Source organism: Diabrotica undecimpunctata, chromosome 8 (genome assembly GCF_040954645.1).
Source record: "Diabrotica undecimpunctata isolate CICGRU chromosome 8, icDiaUnde3, whole genome shotgun sequence".
In the NCBI taxonomy this organism is placed as follows: domain Eukaryota; kingdom Metazoa; phylum Arthropoda; class Insecta; order Coleoptera; family Chrysomelidae; genus Diabrotica; species Diabrotica undecimpunctata.
In genome coordinates, this window is record NC_092810.1 from 41,440,207 (window position 1) to 41,459,263 (window position 19,057).

Consider the following 19,057-nt stretch of genomic DNA (forward strand, 5'->3'; position numbering starts at 1 on the left):
TGTATTTTATGCGGAGTACCACAAGCTCCAGTATAGTTCTCTACTCTTCCTTATCTTTATAAATGACATCACTAACTTAAAAATCAATGACAAATTTTTTCTTTTTGCTGATGATACCAGTATCACCTGGAAGAACTGTAAGATTGCAATTTTTCATACAACTATAACGTTCAATCTACTTTACTCTCTTTTAACATGGATAAAACAGTAGCATTATCCTGTAAAGGAGCTCTTTAAACCTTGCTTCTTAATAACAGCCAAATCAGTATCGTTGATTCTGTGAAATTTATGGGCATTTTTATAGACAGCAACCTTAAGCTACGGTTTGTTAGAGCAGTGCGCAATGCACGGCATACACGTACAGCCGAATCTGTTGTAGTCGAGTCACAGCAGTTTTGGGTCAGTCGGTTTGTTAGTCTAATTCGCGTACATACATTCTGTCCGGCTCAAAATAAGTTTAGAAGTTAAATTCACGTTTGTTCTCTATGATAACGGTTTGTTAGGTTCTGCTAAGCTGCCTGCGCGCACTGCAGAGTGATAGCCGTGTACGTCGACGGTGTGCGCTGGAATCAACTGCGATTTGATTTGGACGCAAACGTTCAGCTGAGTTCGCAACGTACACAACGTACACATCTACACCGAAATTATAATTGTATTTTTATATAGTTATTATTATTGTAATAACTAAGTGATGTCTACTAAATTTTCTCCCGAACAAGATGAAAGACTAGTGGATCTAGTACAAATTGTAAGACATTGCGAAATAAATCCCTGAAAAGTCTAAAATATTCTCGAAATTTTTCCTCGTTTTGAAACAATCTTTCTTCGACTGTTAATTTAAAGGCACCTTCTGTATTAAGACATGAAAAAATTTCGTTTACAGTTTTATTTCTTTTATTTAGATTTCATGTTATCAACTCTTCTTCTTTCTCCTCTTCTTGGGCTAATAAAATTATTGCGTTAAGTTTGCGAGAATTCATTTTTTTTAACTGTACAACCTTTGAGAGAATAAACGTAAAACTAATTTCTAAACTTGTTTTCAGAGCGACAGAATATTTATGCGAATTAATTTAACAAACCGACTCATCCAAAACTGATGTGACTCGAGTACAACAGATTCTGCTGTACGTGTATGCTGTGAGCTGCGCACTGTTTTAACAAACCGTAGCTTAAAGCTACATTTTGTTAGAACAGTGCGCAGCGCACGGTATACACGTACAGCAGAATCTGTTGTACTCGACTCACGGCAGTTTTGTGTTAGACGGTTTGTTAGATTAGTTCGCATACATAATATATTCTCTCGCGCCCAAATCAAGTTTAGAAACTGGTTTTCTTAAAGGTTGTACGTTTAGAAAAATGAATTATCGCAAACTTACGCAATAATTTCATTACTCCACGAAAAGGAGGAAGAAGAAGAATTGTCAATGTCAAATCTAAATAAAAGAAATAAAAATGTAAACGAAATTTTTTCATATCGTAATACAGAAGGTGCTTTTAAATCAACAGTCGAAAGAAGATTGTTTCAAAACGAGGAAATATTTCGAGAATATTTTAGACTTTCTAGGGATTTATTTGGAACTCTTACAATTTATAAGGGATGATATTACTAAAAACCCTACAACAGAAGACATCGCCTAATTATTACAATAATAATAACTATCTAAAAATACAATTAAAATTTCGGTATAAATGTGTACGCTGTGAGCTCAGCTGAACGTTTGCGTCCAAATCAAATCGCAATTGATTTCAGCGCACACCGTCGACGTACACTGCTATCGCTCTGCAACTCGCGCAACTAAGCAGAACCTAACAAACTGTTATCATAGAGAACCATTCCTTTGATTTTGACTAACGTGCGCGGCGTTCGACTGACTGTGAGTTATGCGTCGCTCACTATTCTAACAAACCATAGCTTTAAATGTTCCCTTTATATCGATTTGTTAAGTAAGAAACTAGCCTCAACCTGCTATGAAATAAGATCTGTTTTGAATGAAATCAATTAAGCATCTTCCAAAATAACATATTTTTCTTTGTTCAAGTTTCATCTTCGATAGTTTTCCTTTTTGGGGTTTCAGTACAGCTTCCCAATCCGATTTTATTTGTATATTACAAAAAAGAACAATACGGTATCTTTTGGCCTTGGTAGAATAACACATTGCAAAATCTACTTCAAAAATCATGAATTTTCTCCTTAGATATTTCAGAAACTGTTTGCTTAATTCGTAAACACTTACACGTTTTTCCAGCAAGACCTAATTATGACTACTCCACCAGTAATTCATCCTTTGATGTGTATTTACCGATCTCGTTCACTGAGTTAGTAAAGAAATCTATATGATATTCGGAAAAAAAAAATTATATAATCATCTCCCTTTGCAACTTAAATCTGCAACTTCTTTTCTTAAGTTCCGTAAAATGACAAAAGCCTATCTATCTGAAGGACCATATTATTCAGTGGAAGAATTTCTTAACGAATAACTGAGAAATTATAGTATACGTTTATACAGTGTGAATATTAAGTCTTACCCCCCACCTAGTGATCTCCGTTATTTAAGACCAAGATGAAAAACGCTCGGGCCTTCAATTTTTATTTTAATAGAGGTATTTTATAACATAAAAAAAATTGTCACCCCTTTCATTCCCTTCACTTTACAGCTACCCCCTCAGATTTTTTAAATGGGAATGGGGGTCATGCGATAGTTTCTTGGAAAGGGTTTGAAAAGAAGAATTCAAAAATGTATAAGTTTGAAATTTTGTATGGCATAATGTTTTTATTTAAAATATAATATACAAAAAATAATTTATTAAAAAACATCTTTGAAATTAAAGGAACTGGCAAATTATCCTAAAGAAAACTTAAATTACTGCAGGAGATGCTCGAAATGTTCTCCATTTACTTCCTGGCAGAAGTAAATTCTTTATTTCCTTGCCTCCCTAACCTTTTGTAGGGTCTGCATATCAATTCTATTACATTCTTCAATTATTCTTTGACGGAGTTCATTAAGTGTCGTCAATTGGCTCCCATACAGTTTGGATTTAAGGTAACTCCATGGGTAAAATCTAGAGGAGTAAGATCTGGTGATCTTGGTAGCCCTTCAATGAATCCACGACGTCCAATCCATCTTCTCGGATACAAATGATTTAAAAAATTTCGAACGCGAGCATCGTAATGGGGCGGAGCTCCATCTTGCTGGAAAACAAGATCTTGGGTGAATTCGCCTGGATTGTTTCTAAGCACATCATTAATTGCAGGAATTATTTGTGTTTCCAATAGATTAAGATAGCTTTCCCCCGTTAAATTGCCTTCGATAAAAAAGGGCTTATATTATGATCCTCTAGTATACCTGCCCAAACATTTAATTTAGTGGGAAATTGAGTATGACACTCTCGAAACAATCGAGGGTTTTCGTCAGACTAATATCTTACATTTGTTGATGTGCATGACCATTTAAATAGAATGTAGCTTCATCGGAAAAACAAATATGTCTTAAATAATTTGGATCTTGTGAAATATTATTATTCATAGTTTCACAATATTGCAGTCGTCGATCTGGATCATCCTCTGTCAATTCGTGCACCATTTTCATCTTATAGGGATGAAATTTTTGCTTTTTTAAAATGTTTAAGACGGTCTTGTGACTTACTTTGCATTCGCGAGCAACATTTCTAGTTGAACTGGATGGATTTACTACAAATTAAGACAAAATATCTACTTGCCTTTGCTCAGAAGTCTTTTTTCTACCATTCCGTTTCTTGTTTTCGACAGAATGAGTTTCACAAAATTTGGTGACAAGTAGTCTATAGTAATGTCGATCAATTGGATGATTCGGAAAACGTTCATTAAATATTCTCACAGCTTCATGGTAGTTACTTCACTTTAGCTTCACTAAATATTAAAATTGCTTCACATTTGTCTACTAATCTATGAGGTGGTGCCATTTTGATTGTTTTGACTTTTGAATACTAAAAATTTACAGGTTACCAATAAAGCTCACCAAATCTCAAGTTCTTGTCAATATTCTTTACAATCAACAGTGCTAATTGCTTGGTTTTTATGACAGTTGTCAAAAATTAGACACGCCAACTAGATTATTTAAAAAATTGTTCTAACCACGATATGTTTTAACGACACAAAAGTATTGATTCTGCAAAAAAATAATTCGGTACAAATGTTCAAGAATAAAAATTAAATAAATTTTGTTATACTGAATGTCCCATATTAAAGCAAAACCAGTGTACCTACTATTGTATTGTTGTATCGCAAAGTGTATCTCTAAACAATAAATCGTCATTAACAAACAGATCCTTAAAGTTAAAGTAAAGTGTGATAGATTTTAGAATTCTTCTTTTCAAACCCTTTCCCAAACCCAAAAATTGACGGGTCCGAGCGTTTTTTATCTTTGTCTTAATTAACGGAGTTGACTATGGGGGATAAGACTTAATATCCACACTGTATACAAGTAACTAAAGTATTTGTATATATATTTGGGTATCACATGAAGCAACTTAAACTTATTTTCTCTAGTTCGTAAGGTTTTATTATGCAATTTGCAATTAATTTAAATGTTACAATGGATTGTGTATTTTATTATCTTTTTATTTTGTGATATTGATTATTTATGTAATATCAGTAAATTTTAAATTGTTATTATTATTTTTTTTTGTAAGCTTTGTCCATATAATTGTAATAGGAAATTATATTACGAGAAAAAGTCATCTATGTTATCAAAAAAAAACAAATGATTTTAAAGCTTCTGGGCCAGATAATGTCCCATTGAATTATTTAAACTCATAGAGGAAGAAGTTATTAATGTAATGGTTAAATTAATGATTAAATTTTTAATCCTTTATAGTATTATTATTATTAGAAGGCCATAGTCTCCAGACAATGGCTGCGATTGACCTTTTAATCAATTACCAAAAAGTCAAGTACAACAACCTGCTTAGAGCACAGAACAATAGCTTTAATGAGTCACACAGTTAAAACAGTTTTTAAAATAATTTACAACAAAATTATCACATCATTAATTTAAAAATATCATTGCACAAAAAAGGCTGGCTGGACGCATTCTTAGGGCGCCATAATGCTTCTCTAGTTCTTCGAATACCCACTGGAACTTCCGTTTCTAGAGCGCTAGATTTCAACAAAAAAACCAACAGGATCTTTATGATAACTTGGAGGCTAAATACAAGTAACATAATTTTTCTCTGCATAGGGTTTTCATTGTTAATGAAACGGGATTGTCAATTGTGCAGACCAAAGTTGAACAAGTCGTAGGAATAAAAGGAAAACGACAAATAGCTTCTTTAACATCTTGTACAAAGAAATGGCAAGAAAACTCAGATGTTTTGAGAGAAAAATCTTTAGAAGAATCGCACAATCTTGGACTTTATCACGACCCAAATACTAACCAATAATGAATAAGAACAAATGCCGAGGTCAAGCAGATGTACAGGGCTAGCGATGTGGTCCAAGAGATTAAATGCCAACGTCCACAGACTCCCTATTGCTGCCGTGCTAAGGGAAAGTTAGAGGTTAAGTTAATCTGGAAGGAAGCCCCAATAGAAAGAAGACTTAGGACGTCCATAAATGCGATGAAGAGATAACATATGGTCAGATTTAAGAACAATGGGGATACCCACTAACCCACTATCATAGACGATTGTTCAAGATGGAAGAGATTTGTACAGTCAGCCAAGATTCACCCCGGATAGTAGTGCTACGAGAAGAAAAAGAAGAAGAAAAAACTTGATAGCGTGAAAAGAAAACATTGTCGAAAAAAAAATCCAGAAGAAATAAAATACATCCGAAACTAGCAGTGAAGGCAGTTCTGCAGCATCTGAACAATTTTTCCCAGATAACGATGATATTGACCTTGAAAAAGTTGGAAAAGATACAATGAGCGATCAAGCTGCAGAGTACTTATTTTGTGAGGGGCGATTTACCTCAGACAGAAAGGGGGAGCTCTGAATTCAATGCTTTCTGTGTAATTTGTGGGCACACGAACTTTGTTTGGGAGCTGAGAAAGGCACTTGTTTGCGATATTTGCAAATAGTTTCAATTTATCTCTGTTTTACTAAATTACTAAACAGGGTTTTCTTGTGTTAAATAAAACATTTTTGTGTGCTTTTTCTTAGGTGCCAACACCTCCACTGCACCGAGCAATTTTAATATTTTTACACGAAAATTTTATTATACTTAAAGTAATATTTGGTTTTTGTAAAACTTTTTTAAATAAATAACTGTTTGGCATTATTAATAAATATTAAATATACGTATATGTATATATAATTTCATATAATTATTATGCAGAAAACAAAATATTTGGAAAAAACTAAATTGGAGCCGATATTAGGATCTTCTTCTCTAACACAAGATCTTTTTTAATGTCTGCTACAATTTGGTCTAAATAATAAATATACGTATGTGTATGTATAATTTCACATAATTATTATGCAAAAAAAAAATATTTGGAAAAAACTAAATGGGAGTCGATACTAGGATCTTCTTCTCTAACACAAGATCTTTTTTAATGTCTGCTACAATTTGGTCTGATTTTGTTGTGTTTCCTCTTATTTTTTCAATCGGTTCATCTACACAGCGCCAGCGTTTAGTATATTATATATTGTTTTGTGTAAAGTGGGATGGCCGCTGTAAGGCTAATGACATTTTCTCTACTCATTTCATTCATGTCATGTAGATAAGGGAAGGGAACACTCCCTTCTCTTATCTAGACCTTATCTTTGTCGTTGGTCCGGTTGGTGTTTCTCTTTTTCTTCTTTCTTTTTAATTGTTCGGATGTTATTGTGAACACTATTCCATCCCTCCTTACTTCCCGTCATTTTCACGATCATCTCTCTCATAGTTACAGGTTTCACACCTATTTTTCTATACATCATGTTTCTCTACACTGCACATCTATTACGTTCCAGCATTGTGTGGGTAAAAGTGTCGTAATATTTGCAATATAGGCATTTATATTTATCTGCCTTTCTAAACCTATAAAGATACGCCCTAAAACAGAAAATCTACCCAGTTCCTTAGGCTCAGGATCAGCATCTTGGTCTACTGGGCAACATCATCTGTGTTGTTCCACTATTCTTTCCATCTTTCCATTGATCTTTTCCTTTCTTCTTTTTTATGGCTGTTGTCAAATGCTCTCTTCTCTCCTAGAGATGTCTCCTTTCTACTGCTAACACTTGCAGAGGAACACAATCCGTGATAGTCAACAGATACAGTCCTGTAAGCGCATGCTACTTGCAACAAACTCGTTCTGTTTATTCTTATCATAAGTCTAATATTATGTATTTATATCTAAGCATAATGAAAAATAATAATTTAAATTCCAAACTTTATTTTAAATAATAATTTGTAAACAAATTCAATTTAAAATAAAATGTCTAAACGGCATTGCTTTAGAGCCATATGGTTTATTACCTCTTCTTCATTTATTTAAATATCCTGATAGATAAACATCAAAGCTAAACCATTTAGTCTCTCCTCGCTAATATAATTTCTTAAATAAGCCTTTAGTACTTTCAGCGATGAAAATAACCTTTCATATGTACAGGTCGTTACAGGTAATTTAATTATTAAATTAGCGTTTTGGATTTTTTGTATTGTGTGTGAAAGACAAGTTTAATTTTCCTACTATTCTTTATATATTTTTTATAATAAATTAACCCCTAAACCCCTCTCCCCCCTGGGTGCTCCATAGAGCTGCAGACAAACTATTTGTAGATGATGAGATAAACTAAATTCATTTCTAAATTGATCGCTATAATTATCCAATAACAATCATCAATGTTCTACAGTTCTTACGTAGACGTAATATTTTCGAAGTAACATATCCATTTAAATGTTATTTGTTACAAAAGTTCACTATCGTATTACGTAAGAAGTAGCGGAAGGAGATCCCCCAGTAATAAGCGACTATAACGCTTCCTTACAGTTGCCGTAACAGTTATAATATTCTGTTAAAACAGTAATTAGAATCTAGCTGTTGCGTTATGATTGCACTCATCGCCGATTTGGACACTAATTTTTATGATTGCACGATGTTAGCACGCTCCCAACAGGTTTATATAATTTCGAATGTGTTTTGGGAATATGTGACCCTTCTTGTACCAAGTCACATCATAAAAATTGCAAAAAAAACATACATGTAAAATGAAAACACATGTTTTTGTACAAACTTTTGACAAATCAAAGAAAGGAAAAGAAAAGTATTTTTAAAATAAAATTTAAAAGGGAAATTCTCAGTGGTTGGCTGTATACCATAGTTTTAAAAAACTTACTATGAAGTAAAAACTTCTTGAGTAAAATGGTATAAATTTTTTTTTAAAAGATTTTTAAAAATTATCCAAAATAGATTTATATATTTTCAGAACGTTTTTGGTCCTATCGGATCATCATCAGTAAAAATTCTACAAATAAATATAACCACTTAAAAATGAAAAAATGGGTAAAATTTGGACTGTTGAATTGAAAATGTGGTTAATACTTACGTCTATAAACCAGTTGGAACTAGCCACATAATCAGGTCAGATGACCCTAAATTTACATAATTTAAGTAACGAATATTATACTTATAATAATAATAATAATAATAGCATTTATTGTCCAACAGAATCCATTTATAGGACAAGATACAATACTAAAGTTAAATGATATATTCATAATTCATAAGTACTAACTTAATAACACATTTTTCGAGTATTTTAGCTTAACATAAAGAAACTACTCAATCACCTAGGTAGATTTCAGCCATCCTAGTAAGCTGTTTTAAACTGCAGTGAAATATATCGCAGTAAGCACTTAAGGAATTATAATAGTTGCACATGAGAAATAGAGGAAAATTTAACATAAGATTAGTTCTAGCTTGTGTATTTCTAAACGTAATCGAATTTCTCACTGGATAAGATGGAACGTTAAAATTTATTTGTCGAAGAATATCAGGGCAGTCAATGAGATTATGTAGCAGCTTGTACAGGAATATTAGGGAGGCATTAATTCGTCTAGATTCTAATGATACTACGTCCAAACCGCCACACAACTCACTATTGCTGATGCCCCTCTTGGGATATATGCCGTTAATTTTGAAAGACAAAAAGTTTAAAAATTTACGCTGCACCTGCTCTATAAGTTGGATATATACATCATAAAAAGGTGAACAAATGACAGAGGCATATTCCAGTTTACAGCGTACAAAAGTGTAATAAAGTAATTTAATTGCCTTAGTATTAGTGAGATTTCGACTATTTCTAATTATGAATCCATAAGATTTAAGTGCTTCTTTAACCTTTAAATTTACATGTTCAACAAAAGGTGAGTTTATAATCAAATGTAACTCCAAGGTCTTTAATTTTATTTAAACGTTCAAGTTCATTGCCGTTGATAATATAAGGATGGTATAAATTAGACTGTTTCCTAGAATAACTAACTACTTTGCACTTATTGGCATTAAGATTCAAATGATTTGCATTACACCATTCATGTACACGATTCAGTTCACTCTGCAAAAAATGACAATCATGAAGGTCGCTTATCAATGAATAAATCTTTAAATCATCGGCATAACATAAACATGGTGCAGAAACTGATTCACACAGATCGTTAATAAATAACAAGAACAATAATGGACCTAGATTAGAACCTTGTGGAACCCCTGAAGAAGCTAGGTACATTTCCGATTTGTAACCATTATAAGCAACAAACTGCGTTCTATTTGACAAGTAAGACCTCATAAAAGTCACGACATCCTCAGAAAGACCAAAGAGACACAATTTAGAAAGTAATACACCGTGGTGAATTCTGTCGAACGCCTTCGTAAAGTCAGTATATATGACGTCAACTTGACTTCTATTATCTAGGGCCGCTGAGATATATTGTGTGACCATTAATAAGTTTGTCACAGTGGACCGGTTGGAGACAAAAACATGTTGATATTGAGACAGCTGATTGCGAGTGCGTGAGTAAATACGATTATACAAAACTATTTCAAAGACTTTCGATAGATTGCAAATAATGGAAATTGGTCTGTAGTTTTCTAAATGAACCTTTTCACCAGTTTTGAATATTGGGCACACTTTTGACTCCTTCCAGAGACTCGGATATTCCTTGTTAAGAAGACATAAATTAAAAATTTTTAATAGTGGCACAGTTAAGGCACCTATGCAATCCTTAACCAAAAAGGATGGAATATTATCAGGTCCACACGTCATTTTGTCTTTCAATTTCTTACTAGCCAAAATTATCTCAGACTCTAAAATAGGATAAAAATTTAAGTAATCTGCGTTAATTGAAGAAGAGTTAGCCTTGAAATTAATATCTGATTACAGAAAAACACTCTTGAAAAATTCTGCAAACATATTCACAATATTTTGCGGGTCGGAGAGTCGGAGGTAGTAATGTCATTATATTTCATCACACCAGGAATTCTTGAACTATTATTTTTCGAATTTACGTACGACCAAAACTTCTTGGGGTTGATGGATAAAGCAATTTGGATATTCTCGACATATACATTGTAGGCCAAACTGATTTTTGATTTGACAAGGTGTCTTAACCTTTGAAACTCAAGCAAATCACACTGATTTTTGAATCGTTTAAACTTTTTTCTAAACTTTGTTTTTAATTTGATGTTGTGAATGATATCAGCATCGAACCAGGGTGGGTATTTATGGCTAAAGTTTTTGTAAACTCGAATATACTTATTAAACACAGAAAAAATCTTATCATAAAAGTTATTTAAAGTTTCATTTACGTCATTAGAAGTATCCAGAGAGTTCCAATCCGTTTCATACAGTTCTCGATATAAAGCAGGAAAATTTGCTTTTTTAAAGTTGTAAGTTAATTGCTCTAAACCATACCTAAATTTAGGCTCTTTTACAAATATATCCGTGAATGTTATTAGAAGAGCTGCGTGATGAGAGTCTTCATAGACCAAAGGTGAGTCATCATGCTTCACTTCACAACTGAAATGAGATAAGACCAAATCTAGCAGTCTACCCAAGTGATTAACAACATTGTTAAATTGTCTAAGGCCAGTAGAGCCCGCAAAACTTAAAACTACAGAAGTTTTGAAATCAGACATATCATTATCTATAAACCTTGAAACATTGAAATCGCCTAGTACTATGCATTCATTATTTAAGTAATCAAATTGCCCTAAGCAATCGAGAAAATATTCAAAGTCTACCAAACTTAACCTATCAGGTAAATAAACAACAACTATATAAAAATATTTGTAACCAATCCGGCACTTGACAATAATAAGATCAATAAGTGGAAATTGTAGGTCGAGAGCCGTAATGTCCAATATTTCAGATGTTATGAAATCTTTTAACGCGAGCACTACACCACCACACTTCACCTTGTCCACCTCATACTTATGAAGAGACTAGGCCGATGATAAAGGATTACCTAGACAAACATTAGCCTTCAAGTGATGACGTCATTCAATAAACTGACTTTTTTAGGATGAGGAGGATTTTATAATAAATCAATAATAATAGGTTGAATTTGGAGAACATACTGTATGCGTATTTTGTAGCCATGACCGAAAAACATATTTAGATGTTGTCATACATTTGGTTTTTTCTGCTGATATTATTGACCATAATCTGTACTCCATTCTGTAACCATGATCTTTACGTACTGCTTGTATTATTTCGTCCATTATTATATTAAAGAGAAGTGGGCTTAAAGAGTCACGCTGTCTGACTTCGCTTTGTACTGATACACTGTGTTACTTTTCCATTTATCGTTGCCTGTATTCGATTATGTAAATATATGTTTTCGATGGTTTGTATAATATTGATTGGTATGTTTCTTTTATAAAGAAGGTGTAAGACGTCTTCGACTTTGATGCAATCGAAAGCCTTTGTCAGGTCTATAAAACACAGATATTCTGGTTTATTGTACTCGATGGGCTTTTCTGTGACTTATCTTAGTACAAATACGGCGTCTATGCAGGATCTTCTGGATCTGAATCCTTGTTGTTCATCTGATAAAGTTATTAGTTTATTGGCTTTGTTAGTTAAGACTTTTGTGGAAAGCTTAAGTGCGGCGTTCAGTAGATTTATACCTTAATAATTGTTGAGGTCTTCTTTATCTCTTTTTTTGAATATTGGTATCATTATGCTGTTTCTCCATGCGTCGTCTGGTATCTTGCAGTGCAATATTAGTTTTTGTATAAGTTTTGTCATCTCTAGGGTTATACTTTCTCCTCCGTGTTTTAGAAGTTCGTTTGTTATTCTGTCTGGTTCTGGTGACTTTCAATTTTTGAGTGAATTTGTGGCTATCTCTACTTTCTGAAAACTGATTTCTATTTCGTGTCTTAATTCAGGTACGTTATTGTGTTGATTATTATTTTCCTTTCCTTTAAACAGTTCCGTCAGGTATCTTTCCCATTCGTTTCCTGGTATGTTATTGTATTTGTTCAATTCTGCCATGGCTTTCCGTTGGTTTCTTATGAATCTCCATATTTGTTTTTGTGTACCGTAGAAGTCACTTTTTATCCTTTTTGTAAACTGTTCCCAGTGTTCATTTTTTGTTTTTTTTACCAACTGCTTTGTTTCATTTGGTATTCTTCTATAGGTGTCTCGGGATTCTAGAGTATTTGATGTTTTGTACTTTGTATAGGCCTCTCGTTTCTCTTTACATTTCTCTTTTATTTCTTTTTTGAACCATGGTGTATTGTTGTTGTTTCTTTTGTTCAGTATGACTTTGCGTTTCACTAGAGCTTCTGTTGCTGCTTCTTCAATGTTGTTTTTTATTTTTTCCCAGCTCGCGTTTATATATTCGATGTCGTCTATTTGTTTCAGCTGTATCTTCTGTGCTAGATATCTGATCTAATTGCAAGGACGGTCGTTGAAAAAGCTGAAAAAGCGTTCCTGAAAGTAGACAAGGGGTAAACACAAAAACCATAAAAAAGTGGATCCATCGATTAAAAACTCAGTTCTTGAGCACATTCGATCGATTTCTCATTTTGAGAGCCATTATGTTCTTCAACAAGATCTTGACGCAATATTCAAATGGTCCTCAGAATGGTTACTTCTGCTTAACATTAAAAAATGGGTTGTTTTACATATCGGCAAAAATAGCCCATCACAACCGTTGTTTATTAATGGACATCCCTTAAACTCGGTAACCTCCCACAATGATCTCGGAGTGATAATTAATAGTGACTTAAATGGGTCTGATCTTATAGTGTTGGTGTGTAAACGTGCAAACTCGAAACTGTTTTTGATCCGTAAATGTTTTACACTCTACCCTCTTCTACACTCTAACTTCTGTTAGTAAACTTTACTCAATTAACGTTAGACCTATTCTTGAGTTTGCCGGACCAATGTTGAATCCAGATATCACATTCGCGATAAGATCCTACTTGAAAATGTTCAGCGTAAAGCCACAAGACTGGCATACGGCCGTGTAAGACCTAACTATGAAGATAGATTATCCATGGCTCATCTTATGAAATTCGAGCAGCGACGTCTTCGAGGTGATCTAATTATGTCCTTCCGTATTTTAAAACAAAATTTTGGGAACCGAAGCACCATATTCACTTTGAATCAAGACGAAAGATTAAGAGGCCATCGATACAAATTAAAGAGGGAACAAACTACTGCAAGGTCCAGGGTAAACTTCTTGCCAAATAGAATCTTTAATATCTGGAACAATTTGGATCAAGACACCATATCGGCAACTAGTGTTAACATCTTTAAAAATAAACTTGATAGCGGTTTATTTTATTTATAGGATTGTGTTTTTTTTTTCTCGGACAGCATTATTTATTTATTTATTGTCTCACAATTCAACTTTTGTATGATATATTTAATTGTTTATGTTTACTTAACTTTATAATTGGTATTAGTTTTATAAGGATGTTTTTTATTTTTGATTTTTGGGCATACTAGGAGCTCGCTCCACTGCCCTTATTTGTAATATAATAATAATAATAATTATTATTATTATTATTATTTTCGCGAGAAAACCAATAGGGAATAAATCGAAGGTGCAAAAATTTAACTTATCTATTTAACGACTTTAAACAAAGTTGCCAGAAAAACAAGTTTAATATTAGTTTCTTTATACCCAGAAATTCCCCAAGAACAAGCAAGCTTTGTCAAAGGGAAGGGTACGAGAGAGCAAATCCTTAATATGCGGCAGCTCATAGAAAAGGCCCGCGAATTTAAAATTCCAATAATAATCTGTTTTCTAGACTACCAAAAGGCATTTGATTGTGTGAAGTGGGAAGTTCTCTGGACAGTTCTTCATGAGATGGGAGTTCCAGATAATTTGGCAATATTAATTAAGAACTTATACGAAGATAACTCAGTTAAAATAAGAATTGAAAACCAGCAATCTGATACCTTCAAAACCAGCAGAGGTGTACGACAAGGGTGCATACTATCTCCAGACCTGTTCAATTTATATGGAGAATACATAATGAGGAACGCACTCGATGGATGGAGAAGGGGCATCTCCATTGCAGGAAAAAAGATCTCAAACTTAAGATTCGTAGACGATACAACACTGATAGCAACATCTGAAGAGGAGATGTCGAGACTGATAAAGAGAGTAGAAACCGAAAGCAACAAGTGTGGGCTCAAGATTAATAATCAGAAAACAAAAATCATGATTGTGGACCACGCGAATATCCTCCAAACAACAGGCGCCCTAAATCAATTCGAGAAAGTAGACGAGTTCACGTATCTAGGATCTTCCTTAAGCAATGCAGCCTCCTCCCATACGGAAATTCGCAGAAGAATAGGGATGGCCAAGAACGCGATGAGTCGACTGTCAAAAATATGGAAGGACCGCTCTTTATCCAAAAAACTCAAAATGAGACTGGTACGGACACTCATTTTTTCAATCTTCAGTTACGGTGCCGAAACATGGACAATAAAATCAGAGGATAGGAAAAGGATTGACGCATTCGAAATGTGGTGCTGGAGACGAATGCTACGCGTCTCGTGGACGGAGCACAGATCCAATCAGTCGATTCTCGAAGAGCTAAACATTCAGACCAGACTTTCCTCTCAGTGTCTTGCAAATGTTTTAAAGTTTTTTGGCCACATTGCGAGAAGAGACAATGACAACTGAGAAAGATTAATTGTATGCAGAAACGTAGAAGGACGTAGAGGCAGAGGACGCTCACCTATCCGATGGTCAGATCAAGTACAGAAAGCCACTGGAGAGACGTTTTCCGAGTCCATGAGAGCAGCCCAAAATCGCAAGAGATGGAGAGAATTGACAGCCCGCATTGTAGGAAATCACGATCCTCAGCAATGAGGAAACGACAAGAGAGAGAGAGACCCAGAAAGATCGCTGTGAGTTGTGTTATGCATATGAAAATGCCATAGGAGAAGCTAAGAAAATATTGGAATACAAGTATGTATTACATTTGGAAGAAAAAGATTTATTGAGGAAAGAAAATGACCAAGAATAGGCGAAGGCTAATCGCAATTACATTGTATCAGTACATGACTTGCATGCAGTTCTTCTTACGCTGCAAGGAACTGTGTCTGTTTTTTATTATAAATCGATGTTAAATTGCTACAACTTCACGGTGTCTGATTTGAAAACTAGTTCAACGGAATGCTAGTTTTGGCATTAAGGGCATGACAATAGGTGATGAAATAAGTTCATGTATACTTAATTTCATAGAAAAAAACTGGGTACTTCTAATAATGAAGCTGTACTTGACTAAAATACGTTTATTAACTCATAAATATTTGATAAGTAGACATAGTCAGAATGAAGGCGATTCTGTTCATTCCACTATTGAAAAGGCTATAAAGAAAAATTTAAAATCTGGTCCTATCTATGTGTCAAGTCAGTTTGCACAAATTATTCGTTTGGCAACAAAAAGAAAGAACCCTACTATGTTGTTGAATTCGGGTATTTGGATTTTTATTTGCTTAAAAAATTATGTGACCATATAGGCATGACAGACATCAAATCTTTGAAGATTATTGAAGTAAAGGTTTATAAGTTAAATCAAGAAAATCCTATTAACCTCTAATATAAAACCTCTTATGGAGATGAAGAGTTCAAGCAAGTAGATATCTGCCGAAGGAAAAATAAATACCATTCCAAGTACCTTACAACAGGCCTGCAAAGTGTATTTAGTATTAAAAATAAGAAAAAAGATCTCTTATATTTAGTAAAGGATAATTACATTCCCAGTTTTTATTCTTCATTCTATGTAATAATAAATAGAAAAGTTTTTTTGTTTTTTTTTGTTTGTTTTATTATACTCTAACAACGTGATTTTTAAGATGATAATATCTTGTTCTAAAAAAATGTCATAATCATACATCGACATGTTTCTATTTTTTCACTTGGAACTGCAAAATTTGAATTTTCTGGAAAAAATAATGCACCAATAACACTGAGCTAATATTCCAGTTTACAATAAAATAACATATCAGCTTGCATTTAGCCATGAAACTGACAAATTAATAGATGTTTAACTGAACTAAAATCTTTAACATCAATTTTTTGCAAACAACGTAAAAACTATTATAAAAATTTTATATACCTAATACATTTATAAAATAAAGTGGGCATGCGTTTACACTTTATAGTCTCTAATGAAATAGGGTGAGGAGGGGAGAACTGTTTGTCTCAAGTTAGTCATTCAGAATTATATCTGTGTTTTTTAATTTGTTGATTTCCATAGATTCTAACAAAGATAGCTTAAGGCCTTTATTTTGAATGTGAAAAATTTTAAATTCGTTTTTAAAAGAATGATTATGATCTAGAAGGTAAAGTGCGCATAATAGAATCTGTTTTTCTATTATTGAAAGCCCTTTTATGTTCTGCTATTCGTTTATTAAAATTTCTACGAGTTTGACCGATGTAAGTTTTTGGGAGTCGCCACATTTAAGTTTGTACACACCACTGTGTAAGTGTTTTTTATTTTGGCTCTTGTTGTTTTTAATATATTTGCCTAGGTTATTATTTGTTGAAAGCTGGTGTTATTCCTTTCTTTTTTAAGTGTTTGGCTATTTTTGTTAACATTTTGCCTGTATGCAAAAACTTACATTGGTCAAACTGGTAGAAATTTTAATAAACGAATAGCAGAACATAAAAGGGCTTTCAATAATAGAAAAACAGATTCTATATACGCACTTCACCTTCTAGATCATAATCATTCTTTTAATGACGAATTTAAATTTCTTCATATTCAAAAAAAGGCCTTAAGCTATCTTTGTTAAAATCTATGGAAATCAACAAATTAAAAAACACAGATATAATTCTGAATAACCAACTTAAGACAAACAGTTCTCCCCTCCTCAACCTATTTCATTAGAGACTATAAAGTGTAAACGCATGCCAAAAATAGATCACTTGAGAAAGTCAATCAGCCGAAACAGCTGTAGTGATAAGAGTTAAAAATAAATTTTGTGGAAGTTTTTAAAACAAAGTTTTCAGTGTTTTATTGTTACATAAAATGAATTTCCATCAAGTAACGGTCGAATCCATCAATTACTTTTAGTTTTAATGTTTTATTTTCGCTTATAATTAGTACAAAAAATTGAATTAAAAAGTAAATAGAATGAAAGAGATATACTGTTATTATAGATATACTATATTTATATTATATATATATATATATATATATATATATATATATATATATATATATATATATATATATATATATATATATACTATATTTTAGCCAAAAATAAACCTACGAGTACTGTTCTAATCTTAAAATGTTTCTTTGAGTTCATCTATCACACTGTTAATTTAAGTATAAATGTTTATTGCTCAAATTTATTTAAAACCCTTATAAATAAATTAATTTACAAACTTTTTAAAGAAATTACTTTAGAAATTACTAAAGAAAACTTCTGATGGAAATTACAACTTAAAATAAATGTACAACCGGAAACATGAAAGATTACCCACGAAGGATCATATCAATCACTTATTTTATATTTGCTGTCTTTTTCTATAAATAACAAATGTTTGTTATAGAAAAAGACAGCAAATACAAAATAAGTGATTGATACAATCGTTATGATCGTTTATGGGTAATCTTTCATTTTTCCGACTATAATTTCAATACAAATAAAGATTTACATGCGTAGCAGCCGAGTTGCGATTATAAAAGCTTTAAAAATAATAAATTTTCAAACATTTTGCACTAATTTACAATATCTTGAGTTTTAATTATTGGATAAACGTATAGTTAACGAACGCCATTTTTTTTTAAGGAACAATAAATTTTTTTTTGTATTGTCGTTAGTTTACGATCTAGTGCCTGACAAACGAATAAATTCTTCACAACAATTGTTTGACCACTCAGATCGAAATCCACCCTCCAAATTCGTAATCAGCAGCCATAATACATAAAAAAACTTGGGTGGACCCATTAAAATTGAAAAGGCCACAGTGTCCTAGCTGGCCCCTAGACTATTTTTGTCTTACAAAGTTTTAAACCGTTCTCTTCAAGAAAGAAGTACACTGTTCCACTTTTTAAAATTTCCTTTATCTACGATTCTCTTTTCCTCCTCTTTATAATAAAAACGAAGCCAAGTACAACAACATGAAATTTTCTTCTAAAAATATTTATCAGGACATTCCGCGTTAAATTTTCTTGCTTTTCCTCATATCTAATCACCGAGTAGCGTGTTTTGTCGTAAAAAACTGATCGATACCACCATGATTCGTTTGTTTGGAGTGGTTTGAAAGTTTGGGCCTATTGTTTAACGAGAAAAATATGTCTGTCACTCTACACAAGCTTAGGGTTATCGGTAGACGGCGTAGAAAGTTCACATTCTGATATTTTGTGATTGAACTAGGTGAGATTTATATGGCTAAAGGCCAAGCGTATAAAGTTTCTATATTGTAGACATCCTATTTTTAATATTAAAGTCTTTCACCTCCGTAGAGACTAAGCGAACAAAAGTTTCTCTTGTTTTCTGGGACAAAACTTTAATAAATAGAGAAAATATGGTTCGGAAGTTTCGGTATATCAGATTGTTTATAATATCTTAGGGAATTCTAAACAGGAATTAAATTCTACATAAAGAA